Source organism: Gobio gobio (genome assembly GCF_949357685.1).
Source record: "Gobio gobio genome assembly, chromosome: 1".
In the NCBI taxonomy this organism is placed as follows: Eukaryota; Metazoa; Chordata; class Actinopteri; order Cypriniformes; family Gobionidae; genus Gobio; species Gobio gobio.
In genome coordinates, this window is record NC_137097.1 from 54102378 (window position 1) to 54120525 (window position 18148).

Here is an 18148-nt window from a genome sequence, read left to right on the forward strand (position 1 = left end):
AGCGAGCGGTAATATTTCAACTAAGTTCAGCCGGTCTCGGAGTTAGTCCAGCGGGCGTGCTGGTGTTGGGGACTCGCTGACGCGGGGAACGTCATCTTCACGCGCCAGGGCTCGGCGTCATTTTTTCGGAGTTTACGGCGGTTTACATAAACTGGTTTTTGACTGGATCAAAATGACTTCTGAGGGAGTAAATGAGGATGATATGGAGTTTGATGATTGGAATTTTGTAAGTAGTGGGAAAGGACGAGAAAAGAAGAAAAGTGGACGAAATGAAGGGAATATGGCAGCAAGCCAATCCAGTAAACGAGGATTAGAAGGAAACAGCTCTGATGAAGAAAATAGGGTTGTCCGGAAAAAGATCGTGAGAGAGGAATTTAAAATAATTCTTAAATTCAGAAAGGAAGATGAGCATGTTAATTTAAGTCTAATAATGTTGTCTAGAGAATTGAAGAAAAAGTTAGGAGAAGTGGAAATGGCTAAGGTTTTGAGAGATGGAAGTCTGTTATATGCAAAACAGAAGTAATATGCAAAACAGAAGATCAAAAAAACAAAGCTGTTCAAATCGACAGTATATGCAAGAAAAAAGCGAATGAAAGAAAGATTCTAGGTGAAAGAAGAATGAAACAGGGAGTGATAACAGGTATTCCAATCGACGAAGATCTAGAAAAACTCAAACGAAGCATATCTGGAGGTGAAGTGAGTAGAACAAAAAGGTTGCAAAAAACAGTGAATGGGGAAAGGATTGATAGTTTATCAGTTCTCTTGGAGTTTCAGGAATCAGTGCTTCCAGAAAGAGTCAAAATTGGATATATGTGCTTCTCAGTGAGGCCATATATTCCTCCACCACTTCGCTGTTAAAAATGTCAGAGGTATGGACATATAGCAGCGGTGTGCAAAGGAAAACAGAGATGTCCCAAGTGTGGAGGTGATCATAGAATTGAAAACTGTGGAGAGGATGCACAAGATAAGTGCTGTAATTGTGGTGGACATCATAGAGTAACATTTAGTGGGTGTGATGTAAGAAAGAGGGCTGTGGAAATTGAGCAAGTGAAAGCTGTAAACAACATCAGTTATGCAGAGGCAGTGAAGAAGGTACAAGAGCAAAGGAGAAATTATGACACTGACAAAGACAAACAAATCTCGAGAAAAGAGGTTGGGCAAGTAGAGGAAACCAGTACAGCGATGGAAGTAGACAAGCTGATTTTTGTTCATTGCTTACGTAATTAATTGTGCAGATCAAGTTAAACACAAAACAGAGAAAATTAAAATAATCGTGAAAGGAGCCGAAAGGTTTTTGGGAATTAAAAATATATCTTGGGATAATATTAATAAAAGACTGGAAGGGGAGGGGAAGCTGGGAGGGGCAGGAGATAAGACAACTTGAATATTGTACAATGGAACGCAAGAAGTTTGTTAGCTAATGGTCAAGAGTTTAAAGGATTTATAAAAGGGCTTAGAAAGAAACCAGAAATCATATGTGTTCAGGAGACCTGGCTCAAGCCAGTATTAGATTTTAGTATTAAAGGTTATAATGATACACGCAGAGATAGAGAGGAGGATATAGGGGGAGGGTGTGTAATATTTGTAAAACAAGGAATACAATATAGGATTATTGGGAAAGGAAAGGAGTTGGAATTTATAATAATAGAAGTTTTGGTAAAAGAAGGAAATATTAAAATTATACATTTTTATAATCCTTGTAAAAGATTATCAATAGAGTCAATGGATGAACTTATTGTACATTTAGAAGGGAAAATGATATGTTGTGGAGATTTTAATGCCCATAGCACATTATGGGATAATTGTAATGATGGGAATGGGAAAGTGATTGAAGAATTAATGGAGATAAAAGATCTGGTATGTTTAAATGATGGAAGGGGTACTAGGATTAATGTTAGAGCAGGTACAGAGTCAGCCATTGATCTTACACTTGTTTCAAATTCACTTGCAGGTGTATGTTTATGGGAAGTAATTGGAGGAAATACTGTAGGAAGTGATCACTACCCTATAATAGTTGAAGTAAATTTAAGTATAGAAGAATGCAATACAGGAGGAGTGGATAGATGGATATTTGAAAAGGCAGACTGGGGGAAATTTAAGTATATTAGTGAACAAGAAATGGAAAAAATTGAGATTAAAGAAGATATTGATAATGTTAATAATGCTGTTTGTAATGCAATACTATTAGCAGCAAATCAGGCTATCCCAAAGAAAGGAGACAGAAAAAAGAAGAAGATTGTACCATGGTGGACAAAGGAATGTGATAATGCAATTAAATCTCGAAATTAAGCGTTTAAAAATTTAAAAAATAATCACAGTTTTCAGAATTTTATTGAATATAAAAGGAAGCAAGCAAATGTAAGGAGAATTATTAAAAATACAAAGAAGGTTTTTTGGAGGAAGTTTTGTAACACTGTGGGAAGGGAGACTGAAATTGACAAAATATGGGGAATGATAAAAAGAATGAATGGGATAAAAAGAGAATATGGGTATCCAATTTTAAGTGATGGAGAAAAAATAGCTGTTAGAGACGAGGAGAAAGCAGAAATGCTGGCAACATTTTTTGTTAAAATTCATAACGCAAACAATATTAGTGAAGAAGGGAAAAGAGGATGGGAAAGTACGTTAGAGCAGAATAAAGAGATAATACAGAATGAGGAATATAGTAATGACCAATTAAACATGGCATTTACCAAGACAGAGTTAAATCGATCTCTCAGAAAAACCAAGAAATCCGCACCAGGCATGGATCAGATTTGCTATATAATGATAAATCATCTTAGCGAATCATCCAAGGATGTATTATTAAAAATGTATAATAAAATTTGGGAGGAAGGGAAGTTACCACAAAGTTGGAAGGATGCGGTGATAGTACCAATACGTTAACCAGGGAAAGATTGCACAAATCCAGGGAATTATAGACCAATTGCGTTGACATCTAACATATGTAAAATAATGGAAAAAATGATAAATGAAAGGTTGATGTATTTTGTGGAAAATAAAAAATATCTCTCTAGATATCAGAGTGGTTTTAGAAGAGGAAGAAATACTATGGATCCAGCAGTGTGTTTAGAACATGAAATAAGAAAAGCACAAATAAACAGAGAGAGTGTAGTGGCTGTCTTTTTTGACATAGAGAAAGCATATGATATGATGTGGCGGGATGGGCTGTTAATTAAATTATGCAATTTAGGTATCAAAGGTCATATGTATAGATGGATAAAGGATTTTTTATTAGGGAGAGCAATAAAAGTTAGAATAGGAAATTGTTATTCAGAAAGGTTTGTGATTGAAAATGGAACTCCACAAGGAAGTATAGTAAGCCCTTTATTATTTTCTATAATGATAAATTATGTATTTGAGGATTTGGATAATGGGTTGGGCTTTTCACTTTTTGCTGATGATGGGGCTATTTGGAAAAGGGGAAGGAACATTGATTTTATAGTTAAAAAATTGCAGGAGGCTATTATAATAGTTGAAGAATGGTCTTATAGATGGGGTTTTAAATTTTCTGTTGATAAGTCAAAGGTAATGTTTTTTACAAGGAAAAAAATTGAAGGCAAGGTAAAATTAAAATTATATAATCAAGAACTAGAAAGAGTTAAACATTTAAATTTTTTAGGGTTGTGGTTTGATGAAAGAGTTACATGGGCGATGCATATTCAGAAAATAGTGGATAATTGTAAGAAAGTAATAAATATAATGAGGTGTTTAGTTTGCAGTGAATGGGGGGCAGATAGGATGGCATTAAAGGCAATATATAATAGGTTGATTAGATCTCGATTAGATTATGGTTGTGTGGTGTATGGATCAGCAGCAGAAACGTCACTTAGAAAGTTAGATAGTATACAACATCAGGTATTGAGATTATGTACAGGAGCTATAAAAACTACACCGATTGCAGCGTTACAGGTAGAAATGGGAGAAATGTTATTAGAAATGAGACGGGTACAGTTATCAGTGACTTATTGGGCTAATTTAAAAGGTCATAGTGAAGAGCATCCTACATTAGAAGTGTTAAAGCCATGTTGGGAAAAAGAGAGGAAAACGAAAAGCTTTGGATGGACAGTGATACAGAAAGCAACAGAACTTAAAGTTGATCAGTTAAATGTGGGTCCAACTGTACCGCTTCCAGTAATAAAACCTTGGTTGCTTGCAGATGCTACTGTAGATTTTACTTTGTTAGAAAGGAAAAATAAGGATATGGAATGTAATTCATATAACGTGCAGACATATATTAATGAGTATTATAATTATGTTCAGATATACACGGATGCATCAAGGACTTCAGATAATAAAATAGGAGTAGCGTTCAATGTTCCAGAATTTCATTTATCCGTAGGGAAAAGGATCAGTGATGAATTATCTGTTTATACAGGGGAAATGATTGCAATATTATTAGCAATGCAGTGGATAGAGGAGGTAAGACCTATGAAATCAATAATTTGTTCAGACTCAAGTTCATCATTGGGTAGCTTACATTATAGTCACTCAGAGAGTAGACCAGACATTTTAATAGAAATACAGCAAACATTATACAGGATTAATATGATGGGTCTAACAGTGGTTTTTTTATGGGTTCCGGCTCATATTGGTGTCCAAGGAAGTGAAATGGCAGACAAGAAAGCAAAGGAAGCCATTAAAAACAAAGACATTTGTTTATCAGTTAATTTGAGTAAGAACGAAATCAAGAGTATTATTAAGAAAAGGTTGAAGGAAAGGTGGCAAAAACAGTGGGATCAGGAGAAGAAAGGTCGATGGTTTTACAGTATTCAAAGGAAAGTAGGAGAGATGAGAAGTGCAGGGAAAAAACAGGAGAGAGGAGATTATAATATCAAGGATGAGATTTGGACACACAAGTCTAAATAGTACACTTTATAAAATGAATAAACATGATACAGGAAAGTGTGAATTTTGTGGGCAAGAAGAAACAGTGGAACATGTTATGTTGTAGGCTACTGTCAGAAATATGAGACTGAAAGAAGGGTTTTAATACAAAATCTAGAAAAAATAAAAATGCGGTTTATATTAGGAGATATTTTACAAAATATGTCAGGAAATGAATGTTATAATTTTATTTTTCAATATTTAAAAGTGGCTAATTTATGGAATAGAATATAAAAAGGGAGGAAATTAGTCATTTTGATCCACACTCCATACCAGTCGGTGGCGGTAATACACCATTTCGTTGTTTGTCAACCGCCAATAAATATCAAATAAGAAGAAGAAGAAGAAGAAGACATTCATCTTTGGTAGGACGAGTGTGGTTTTGAGTGGAGTGGAGTGGAGGGGATCGACACGTCAAACTTTTGAGCTCCAGGAACATAATCATATTAATGTGGATTGTGGTATTGAAGGAAAACAGGTTTTGTGAGTATTGTGAAGAACTTGTCGGAATATCGACCGACGGCCTGTATAGGTCCGGAACGATATTGATACAAGCGTCTTTGCAATATCGTAAAATATGGCGGAAAGAGGAATGGAAGTAGATAGTATAGATGAAAGTGAGGAAGATGGTCGAAGGGGAACTGAGTGGGTTGAAATTAGGAAGGAAAAATGCCAGAAAAGAAGGAAAGATGATACATCTAGGAGAGTCAGAGACTGAAGGAAGAGAAGTGAGGAAATTAGGGGAGGAATTAATGAATGTAGTAGTCAGATTTGAGGGAGAAGGAGGGGTTAAGAAGCTTGATCCAATTAAATTGACAAAAATTCTAAGAGAACAGGTTGGAGAAGTAAAATATGCTAGAGTGTTAGGAGATGGAAATCTACTTGTAGGATGTAAAAATGAAGTGCCAATAGACAAAGCAAAGAAAATGAGAAGCATTGGGAAAGTCAAAATCACCAAGGTAGTGAGAGTTGGTGAGAAAAGAAGTGGTGGCAGTAAAGGAGTGATTTATGGGGTTCCTTTAAACGTTAAGATGAAGGATCTAGAAGAGCACATGAAAGCGGCAAATAATAGGGTGATGAGTGTTAAAAGAATGGTTAGAGGAGTGGAGAAAAAAGAAACTGAGACTATCCTGATTGAGTTTGATGAAGCAGTGCTGCCAAAAGAGGTGTATTTTGGTTTTCTAAAATACAAGGTAAGGGAGTACTTTCCAAAACCTACAATATGCTATAACTGTCAAGAGTTTGGTCATGTAGCAAAAGTATGTAAAGGGAAAATGAAATGTGCTAGGTGTGGGGGGGATCATGAATATGGAAAATGTGGGGAGGGAGTGAGACCAAAATGCTGCAATTGCAGAGGTAGCCATAGTGTTGCGTATTGGGGATGTGAAGTATATAAGAAGGCAGTGGAGGTGCATCAGATTAAAGTTAAGGAAAGAGTATCGTATGCTGATGCTGTTAGGTTGGTAGGACAGGAAAAGCAAAATAAAGAGGGAATTACTAGAGGGAATGAGGTTCAAGATAAGAAGAAGGTATGGATGGAAAAAAGACGTTGGTGACATTTATTGCAGGGGTGATAAATGCAACATATGAAATCAAGTCAAAAACTGAAAGGATTCAGATTATTGTTAAGGCAGCTGAGCATCACTTGAGTATGATGGGATTAAAATGGGAAGAGATAAATGAAGAGTTGAGAATGCAGGCCAGTCAAGAGATGGTATGTGGTGGCTGTTAATAGTGCTAATATTACAGTGGAATGTGAGAAGCTTGGTTGCTAACGGACAGGATTTTAAGCAGTTTATAGTAAGTAGAAAAGAAAGCCAGATATAGCATGTATTCAGGAGACTTAGTTAAAGCCGAGGTTAGATGTTGTATTATGTTGCAATATGGAGTGATAGGGAAGAAGGGGGAGGAGGAGGTTGTGCTACATTTATAAAACAGGGAATATTGTATAGAATAATTGAGATTGGAAGAGAACAGGAATATGTAGTAGTGAAAGTGTGGGTTAAAAGAAAAGAAGTAGTGATTATAAATTATTATAATCCATGCAAGAGATTAGAATTTAAAAAATTAGAAGAAATAGAAAGATGGAATAATGGTAATGTTGTTTGGTGTGGTGATTTTAATGGGCATAATACATTATGGGGTAATGAAAGAACAGATAGTAATGGTAAGGTTATAGAAGAATTATTAGATGAGAGGAATTTAGTTTGTTTAAATGATGGCAGAAGTACAAGAGTAGATGTTCAGACAGGAAAAGAGTCAGTCCTTGATCTTAACTTAGTGTCAATCAGTATTGCAGCAAAATGTAACTGGACAGTATATCAAGAAGGAACTATAGGAAGCAACCATTATCCACACTGTAAAAAAAAAATCAGGTCTCCAATTGAACATTTTCTAGTGACCGATCACATCAAACATTTTTTAGTTGGCCAAATTGAATTTTAATTGAATTAAATTGCATCAATTCACAGAAATTCAATTTGGCCAACTGAAAAGTTTAGATGTGATCTGTCACTAGAAAATTTTCTATTTGATTTTTTTTACAGTGCAATATGGTGTAAGATAAATATAGAAATTCAATTAGATAAAGTAAATGTGGGTGGAAGGTGGAAATTAGAAAAGGCTAATTGGGAGAAGTATCAGGAAATCAGTAATCTATATTTTAATCAGATAAATAATGAAGATAATATATTAAAATTAGATGACAGAATTAAACATGGGATTAGAATGGCAGCAACAGAATCCATCCCTAGGAGTAATGAAATTAGAAAGAAGAAAGTAATGCCTTGGTGGGATGATAAATGTAAGGTACTGTAGTAGTAAGTAACAGGAATAGGGCTTTTAAGTTAGTAAAAAGATTTCATAATTTTATGAAAAGAAAAAGAAAGCACAAGCAGTAGTAAGGCGGACAATAAGGGCGAAAAGAGAATTTTGGGAGGATTATTGCAGTACAATTGGTAATGAAACAGCGATAGGTGAAGTATGGAAGATGATAAAGAGGATGGAAGGAGAAAAAGGACTGGAGTTATCCGTTGTTGATTGAGGGAAATTATGTAGCAGTAACAAATAACAACAAAGTGGAATTATTGGCAAAGGTTCTTTCAAAGATAAATAGCTCTAACAATTTGTGTGAAGAAGGAAGGCAAGGTAGGGAAAGAACAAAATTTGAATATGCGGATGTGATTTGTAGGAAAGATAATTATGATGAAGTGATGGGTGCTTCATTTAAGATGGGAGAGTTAAAGAGAGCTCTGGAGAAAGTCAAGAAAACAGCTCCGGGTAAAGATGAGGTATGTTATTGTATGATAAAACATTTAAGTGGAAAAAGTCTTGAGAAACTTTATTGTATAATAATAATACTATGGGAAGAAGGCAGTATACCAGGAAGTTGGAAAGAAGAAATAATTGTACCAATAAAGAAGCCAGGTAAGGATGACAGCAAGCCAGGAAACTATAGACCTATTGCTCTAACGTTGCATATTTGTAAAATTATGGAGCGTATGATAAAGGAGAAATTAATGCATTTCTTAGAGAGTAGAAACATTTTAACAGCAAATCAAAGTGGTTTTAGAAAAGGAAGAGGTACAATGGACCCAATAATATGTCTAGAGGATGAAGTGAGGAAAGCCCAAATAAATAAGGAAACAGTGGTGGCATTATTTTTTGATTTTGAAAAGGCATATGATATGCTGTGGAAAGAGGGTCTTTTAATCAAAATGCATATAATGGGTATTGGAGGGAAAATGTTTAATTGGGTAATGGATTTCCTTGATAAAAGAAAGATACAAGTGAAGATGGGAATAGAGGTATCTAAACAGTATGTAGAGAATGGGACATCGCAAGGGAGTGTTCTGAGTCCAACTTTGTTCTCTATAATGATTAATGACATATTTTCAAACATAACATTAGATATGGATAGGTCACTATTTGCTGATGATGGGGCGTTATGGAAAAGAGGAAGAAATGTTGAGTATATAGGTAGGAAGGTACAAGAGGGGATAAATAAAGTGGAAAGTTGGGGTGTAAAATGTGATTTTAAATTTTCATATGAAAAGACTAAAGTTATGTTTTTTATAAGGAAAAAGATAAGAGGAAATCAGTTGAAACTATATGGAAAAGTTTTAGAAAATGTTGAGTTTTTCGGTTCCTTGGAGTTTTCTTTGATCAAAAATGAACATGGAAACAACATATAAAGTATATTGTTGAGAAGTGTAGCAAAGTAATACATATCATGAGATGTTTATCTGGTCTAAAACGGGGAGCTAATGTTACAGCCTTGATATATATATATATTAGCAATGATAAGATCAAGATTAGATTATGGTTGTATTGCATATAGATCAGCATCAAGGTCTGCTTTAAAAAGCCTAGATATAGTACAAGCTCGAGCTTTTAGAATATGTTTAGGAGCGGTTAGAACTACACCAGTATGTGCAATGCAGAAGCCTTTGGGTTTACGCAGACTTCAGTTGGCAGCCAACTTTTGGATTAATGTAAGAGGAAATAGAGAAAATCATCCAGTTAAAAATGTATTACAGTTGAGTTGGGAGAAGGAGAAAGTACACAGAGAAAGCTTTGGATGGACAGGACATCAAATAGCAAAAGATGTAAGAGTATATAATAAAGAATTTGAGGAAAATATAATATGGCCAATTAAGCCATTTTGGTTATTAGAATGTCCAAGGTAGATTTAGAGTTATTGAAGATCAGACAATATGATAGGTCATGTGATATAATAGAAGAATATTATATAGGTATTGGGATTACAAGTATAAAAACTGTATTCAAATCTTTACAGATGGATCTAAGGAAGTAAATTCAACTGGTTTAGGAGCTACTGTGCCTAAGTATAAGGTAGAAATTAGTAAAAGAACATCTGATTATTTAAGTGTGTATGCTGTAGAGTTAGTTGCCATTTTGGAAGCAGTAGAGTGGCTTGTAGAAAGCAGTACCAATAGTTTTTTAATATGTAGAGATTCTGCATCAGCTCTTGCGAGCATTGAATCGGGTACAGCTAGAAGTCATCAGGGCTTAATTTATGATATTTTATTTATTTATACAACAGTAGTTAGGCAAAGGAAGAATATTGCATTTATGTGGGTCCCCGCTCATACAGGTATTCTGGATAATGAAAGGACAGATAAGTTGGCAAAAAAAAGGAAAATGTTGAAATTAGTATAAAGTTATCTAAGTCAGAGGGAAAGAGTATAGTGTGGAATGAAATAAGGGATAAATGGCAGCAGCAGTGGAATAATGAAACAAAAGGGAGGCATTCATATTGTATACAAAATAAAGTGGGTGGAACAAGAAATTATAGTAAGAGTAGGAAAGAACAAGTTATTATAAGCAGAGTTAGAATGGGGCATAGTAACCTTAATGGTATTCTTCATATTATGGGAAAACATCCAACAGGAATGTGCAGTCAGTGTAAGGAGTATGAATCAGTTGAGCATGTTTTAATATATTGTGGGAAGTTTAAGAAAGAAAGGCAAGTAATGATGACCCAGTTAAAAAGTTTAGGATTAGTAGAGAGAAATTTTAAAGGTCCCATGGCATGGCATTTTTCGATTATTTTATAGTGTTTCCTGAGGTGTACTTATATTGTTAGTATGATTTTTACATCATAAAATGTCATAATTTAGAAATAAAAGGCATTTTTTCTATACTGCTGTTTGCCCTGTGGCTGACTGCCCTGTTTCAAGAGGCGTGTCTGCTGTGAGACTTCAGTAAAAACGCCCACTGTTGTGATTGGCTGACATCTTTGCATTTGAAATGAGCAGAGGGGGCGTGGTTTAACGAGGTCTACGACGCACGATCTGCTGGCAGAGAGACGGATGGACCTGAGTTCACTTCTCATCAGTTCTCTCAGCATGTCTCAGTTCAGGGTGAACTGTTGTAGTTACTAGAATATACTTCAGGTTATTCGTTTATTTCTAGTCGGAGGGGCTGTCACTCATGTCAGAAAGTTAGTAACTTTAGTAAATTATGGATCAGCGCTGACTCGAGACGCGAACCGTTTAGAACGATTCAGTCTGATTTGGTGAACTGGTTCGGTTCACTAAAAAGAACCGATTCAAAAGAATGATTCGGTCGCGAACCGGACATCACGGAGACGAGCGATTGCTAACAAAGTTATTTATAGTAACTACTGAGTTGTGAGAGCACTGTCTGTCAGCGCGTGTTTATTGTGTTTGTATCTGAGAGTTCTGAATAAACACGAGTCCCAGTCACGCCGAGTCCGTCTTCATCATTATTCTACCAACTTTGTAACACATGCAATGTACCATTACAGCGAGATGAACGAGTTAGTAAGTTTGATTAAAGCATTATTTCTAGATATGTTCCAATCATATGAAAAGCGTCAGTGACGCGCATTGAGTAACTTACACAGCGCAAACAAAGACACAACAGCAGTAATCAAATGTAATCCAGTTTATTGTGGGGAAAGCTGGCTAGCCTAGCCGGATACCCTCACGCTTACCCCACTTCTGCTTAATATCACGCCGCGTTTGGTGCCTCCGCTGTGGGCCAGATGCAGTACTGGGGGTCGGGATGTTGAAGGCCGAGCTTCGGCGTGCGTGAGGTTTATCTCTAAAGATGTGGCTCTGCCGATGTTGAGCAGAAACTCCCGACTGTATGCACATTTAAGAACAGATAGACGCGACGAGTAGGGGTGTGCCGGTTTCAGAATTGGGGGGGGGGGTTTGGGGTCGGGTCATGATGGAGCGCCACCACACGCCCCCGTTGCGAGTGCGACACACTAATCCGCTTCTATAGTATTAGTTAAACTAAAAACTTGGGATTGCTCTGTAAATTAAATTGAGAATGTAACTAATGCATATGCTATTTTAAATACTGTAGTATATGCCAGATATATATAGCCTACATTTTGAAATCATTGAGGCTGAAACATCCATGCGTGTTTATTTGAGCACTTCCGTTAGTGAAACAACACTATAAAATATTTAAACGATTTTCAGTAAATAATGGTTACCTCAAGAATATAAGAAAATTAAATATTAGTTAAATATACTATTAGAAAAATATTTGATTACTATTTCCCCGCAAAGATGCGTCATATACCGCTCTGCGTTTAGAGATGAATGGGACACAAGCTGGATAGACACCTTCTCGAATATCTTCATCCTTATAGTTTCTCCTGATGTTTCAAGGCAACAGTGTTTGTAAAATGTCTGAAGAGCGGATTTTATCTTCCACAGGGTCAAGACATTTAGGCAATGTTTGATTCACTGCCAGAGAAAACGAAACTAAAATCACCGGCGTGTGTGAAATGCGCTATTCAAATAAACCAAACTTGACGCGCCTTGCTAAGTTTAATAACAAGAACAAACTGTGTTAAATACAATTTGAAGTAAAAAAGTATTCGTCCCACAGTGTTTTTTTTTAATACTTTCCCACAGTAAAGGATGTGAATATTTATAATAGATTTAATTATAAGCAAACGAAAGGAAGAAACGTTTATAATCCCCTGCGAAAATGGGTGCGACGTGAGTGAAGATTTTGGAAAAGAAACGAGATGTCCATGTCCATTGGGATAAAATGGACTAGGCCTATTGTTAAAATTCACGGAAAATCGATTGACCAGATCACAAAACAGAATGAAAAAGTGCTCTCTGACCATCATTTCCTTTGTAGGCTAAACAAAGCTTTGTGCTTCACTCCTGTGGTAATATTCACGTGAAACAGCATTCACATACAAAACACTGGGTTAGTAAAATAACAAAATTAATTTTTAAAAGTAGAAAATAGTATTTATGTAAAGAGATATATTAAAATATAAAGAGCTCAACTCTTAAGTGGAAGGAAGCCATTTTCCCCCTCACGTGCGGACGAGTCATTATTTGGGTTAGTAAAAATAACGAAATTATAGTTTTAAGTAGAAAATAGTATTTATGTAAAGAGATATAGTATATTATCTACCTATTTACCTAATTACCGTGACAGGAACACCATGTTCACTTTACTTGGTTTTAGTGACGATCTGACAGGGGTATGTTTCCCGCAGTGCTAAAAACTCTCTCTGATGCTGTGCTTGTAGCACAAATACACATGTATTTACGTAACAATTTTGCTAAGAGCGGATAGCGTGTTTCATTGTCTCTCCACCATGCTAGTGGATTAGCCGTAGAGTCATTTGGTTGTTCTTGGAGATAGCGGGTTAACGCGCGCTCTGATCGGTAAAGTGGCAGAGATTTCAGACCTCCGTTTATTAAGGAGATCTCCAAGATTTCTCTTCTTGGTAGGGGGTGGTGCACAGACCTCTCCCGAATCATCTCCAGCAGTAGCAGCCTCCGAAGCACCACTAACTCCGCCTCCGTTTCCCTCGTCAGCTGAGGGAACCTATCTAAAAAATGTTTTTTTTTTTATGTTTGTAAAAAATATTTTAATAACACGGTTTTGGCGGTTATAGAGTTCTAATGACGGTGTTTAACTATAACCGTCGGTCTCACGGTTATATACTAACCCTCACACCCCTAGCGACGAGGACGTACAAAAACACTGACTCACAAGATAGAAAACACGAAAACACCGTTCTGTCGGCCGGGAGAGAGAGAAGCCGCAGTGTGTGCACGAATAATAAATAATTAGCTACACATAAGAAATCACTAATCATAGATCAGAAGGAACTGAAAAAAGACTTCTGTTTTCATTTGTACATCCAAACACTGAGAAACTGCCAGCGTTCACTGTTCACAAGCAATGAGCGTTTGCATGGGCGTGCCAGATTCTCTGGGCGGAGGAAAGGGAGGTAACCGTTCCTGCTTGGACGTCAAACCAGGAGACTTCAGGATTGGCTAGTCTGGCCTGTCATTTTCTCAAAGGCAGAGAAAGACAGCCAGAACTCGGGTTTACACCGATCAACATTTCTATCCACTTGGGGACAATATTCAGGCTAGGGGAACTCATATTAATGTTGAAATACCTCATAAAATGAAAATTTCATGCCATGGGACCTTTAAATGTATTTTACAATGTGCAGAGAAACAGGAAGGAAGAGAATATTTATTAGATTTTTTAAAGGAAACATGACTGGACAAAAGAATATAGTGTGAAGGGAAGTTAATAGAGTAGGTGGCGGTAATGCAACAAATTGGATGCAAGCTGCCGTAAAACTGGTGTCACCTCGGGTCTCCATTTCCTCCATTCCACCTGGGATTCATTCATCACCATGGTGTCATTGAGGGCTTCCCCACCATGGATCCTCCCTCCCTTGACGCTGCTGTGGTCTTCCATCCTGGCTGGACTCTGGGTCATCATCCGGCTCCCTCTGCTGCTGGCTCCTCCCTTCTTCGACTCCCCCATACACTGTTTTGCCTGCTCCTGACTGTGTTTGTCTCTCTCCTGTTCCTTGCCCTCCACCAGAGCCTCCGCCCACCGCACAGTTGGACTGTTAAGGCACAAGGATACATCTTTCCAGAGGGGGCGTACTAAATGCCTACATGCCCTGTTTTGGTTTAGTTTCATTATGTTTGCCTGGAGTGTGCCAGTTTGTTCCCTTGATTATTATTTCATTCACCTGTTGTTCAGTTAACTAATTTATTTTGTATATACTCCCAGTTTTGTTCAGTTCTTTGTCCAGTCTCATATTGGTAATGATGTGGTGTGTTTCCCCTGTGATTCTTCTATGTATTCTGTGGATTATTGGAGACTTTTTATGTTCGAATAGACCGAGCTATTCGTCTTCATGCACTTATATTATTCAGCCACTCGTGAAAGTGCACATTCAAGTAAAAAGTATTCAAGTAAAAGTTCTCATTTGCTTGCAGAGTACATGGTTTACTTTAAACAAAGTAATTATTACATGCTTAATGTAAAAAATATACAAAATAAAAAAGGCTATTGTTAAACATCAAATGTCAGTGAGCATCTATAGAGGAGAAAAGCATAAGGTTATTCTAACAGTTTATTCATGAGCTCAGAGGTTTGATTCTGACAGTATCACCAGGAAACACCTGCATATTTGTGGGAAGAATTCATCCGATCTGTTAAAAATATATTACATAAACAGTCACAGTTAGCCATTTCAGTTTCAGTTGTAGTTCTGATGTCACAAAAACAGGATTAACTGGATTCACACAAAATGTTAAATTGAGTTTACTAAATACCCCCCCCCCCACACACACACACACACAATGTAAAAATATTGCAGTGTAATATTAGTGAATAGAGGTGAAGGTTTTAGTGAAGCTGAAAGTACAGCAGGAAAATAAAATGCTGGCATATATTAGGGAAAGAGGCTTCAAAATACACACACAAAATGCAATAAAATTCATGATTCATGATGACATACAAATTACACTGAGATGTGTTGCAGAGTGCTGCAAAAAAAGGTGCATATCCATACCATAATGTTAGCCCCTTAACATTGTTGTATACACAATGTATATGAAAATTTTCTAAATTTTTCAGTTGGCCAAATTGAATTTCTTTGATTGGATGCAATTTAATTCAATTAAAATTCAAGAAATTCAATTTGGCCAACTGAAAATTTTAGATGTGATCGCTCACTAGAAAATTCTCAATTGGAGACATTTTTTTTTTTTACAGTGTAAGATGGAGATGATTTGGACCCAAACTCTATTATAATTCCTTTCTTAATTTATTTATAATTATATATAATTATATATATATATATATATATATATATATATATATATATATATATATATATATATTTTTTTTTTTTTTATTTATTTTTTTTTTTCTGTGAAGCCTTACGGTGAAAAATAATGATGGAATAGACGTAATGGATATAGTGATCATTAATTTACAGATGTCTCTGACCTTTTTGTAGTGGACCGAAATACTGTGTGCCCCCCGTATACACAGAGAGACAGTCCATAACAAAAACACACCTCTCACAAGAGAGCTGTTCATATGTCACATCCTGGTGTTCAAGTTTAAGTCTATTTCAAGTCTGCTTGCAGAGTGTGGTTTAAAGTTTAAACAAAGTAAATATTATTTGTTTGATACTAAATTCATAAAATATCAAAGCTATTAGACACCAAATGTCAGTGAGCATTTTTGGAAGAAAAGCATAATGTCATTTTAACAGTTGGATTCTCTGCAGTGATAAATCATTTATGCTTCTGATCTTTTTGTAGTGAACTGAAATACTGTGCCCCAGCTCCCGCCATACACAGAGAGACAGTCCATAACAAAAACACACCTCTAACAAGAGAGCTATTCAGACAGATCTTGGTACACTGTAAAAAGTGATCAGTTGACTTACCTTAAAAAAAAGTGAGGAAACCTGTTGCCTTAAAATGATTAAGTAATAAACTTCATGTGTAACGGAAAAATTAAGTTATGTAAACTTGACAATTCCACATAACTTATTTTTTCAATTAAGCATGATGTTTATTACTTAATCATTTTAAGGCAATAGGTTTCCTCACTCTTTGTAAGTTAGATCAACTTTTTACAGTGTATAAAATAACAAACATTTATCTGATTTTAAGTTAAGCGATCATAAAATTTTCACATACCAATGCCACTATTTAGTATACCAGAAAGAGCTTAGTGTTTATAATATGTGGATGTAACTTAGAAATAGAAACTTGAGTTTTTAAAAAATATATATATAAAATATACAATTATACACCATAAAATTTCTACACAATGAAAGTTTGTTGAGGGCTGCTTTAAGAGGTCAGTGTTTACTGTAGGGGTTTATGAAGTGAAATGTTTCACTGTGGCCATTCCATGCACAGTGATGCATGACACTTCAAATACTCCTCATCCAACCGACTTTACAACCTCTTGACAGACGCAGCACATTTTCCTTTCTGCTGCAGGTTCTAGCAATTAACGTTTGAATGCATATTTGAGATGTATAATGCCATTATTATGCCATGAATTTATTTAAACTACTAGGCCATAATAAGCGGTGGACCGTTATGGATGAAAAGGTTAACCTTTTACGGTTAACCAATATTATTATTTTTTTGTCTTAGGCTGAAGTTTTTGTCATAACATTTACCACTGTGTCCGCTGTATTGCACAATGATCCGAACCATATCAAATACTCAAATACTCATTCATAGACTGACGTCGCTTGAGATTTTTTTAACGCTCCTTCAAAGACTTGAAATGATAATATAAGCACAGTCAGCTATATAGACTGTATTAAACAGACACAGAATAAACAACACACTGAAAAAAATTATTAGTTGAATTTACTAAAAATGTTTATCGTAACAAAAACACATGCAATTCCCATAAAACCAATTCATTTTTTAAAAATTTAAATAAAAAAACAAAATTTAAATTATTTAAACGAGCACAAATTAATTATGCTTAATTTAATCGGGCCATAATCATTTTTTTTTTCAGTGCATATAAATACTGAATTCTGTTTAACGTTTCACAAATGACCTGAAGACATATAGACCTATATAGGCCTATTCTATAAGAGGCAAATTAGCTACTCCCGAAAAGTCTGACTGCTGATAAAGATATTAGCATGAGTCATATACGTTCATCAAAATACTTTAATAAAAAAAAATTACCTTTTATTTTTTGTAAAACTAAAAAGTAAAAACACTTTAATTTGTCTTGCTCAATGAATGTTTCGTTAGCTCTCGGGTCTTCCTTTGGTTTCCTCTCTGTTGGTCTCGGGTCTCCTAGAGTTTATGTACACGTGTAAATCACTGTGGTGGTTGTTATTATCACAGTGGTGTAAAGCCAGACAATAACTAAATGTCCCATACTGTTTAAAGCAGCCTAGAGAATTTACAGACTTTTCAGAAAAGTATTGTAAAAGCCTTTCAAACAACACATAGGCCTAATCCAGCATACAAAAAGGAGCTATAATTATGGAGTAATATTTATTTCACTGTTTTTAACACAGCTTGTAAATGTTTTAATTGAATGTATATGTGTGTGTATAGCAATGCATGATTGTATTTCTTTCAGGAGATTTTAACTCTCATACCCGGCTGTAGCCTAGAACTTGTTCTAGTGAGTTCATGGTTAAATAAAGCCATGGTAATCTCAATAAAATATTAAACGCTTTCTCATGAATCTTTAGCTACTTTATTCATTTTGATTAATATTCCTGAAAATTACATTTCTGAAAACATGTCCATGATCGTGGGAACCCTGCCTTGCTATCCATCTTAAAACATAAATGCAATGTGTTTTAGTCTGTGGAGTATAAGAAATAAGTATAAAAAAATTAACCAGATATTTCACATAATTCAAAGAACATCTATTTGATTCCTAATTTATGCCACAA

At 35.6% G+C, this 18148-nt stretch overlaps 1 protein-coding gene across 50 annotated transcripts in view; it reads right to left on the bottom strand.

Annotated features, from left to right (window-relative positions):
• The window catches only part of ighd (immunoglobulin heavy constant delta), a 784237-nt gene that overhangs the window by 7625 nt on the left and 758464 nt on the right, over positions 1-18148 (bottom strand). The gene's annotated exons all lie outside the window — the stretch shown is intronic.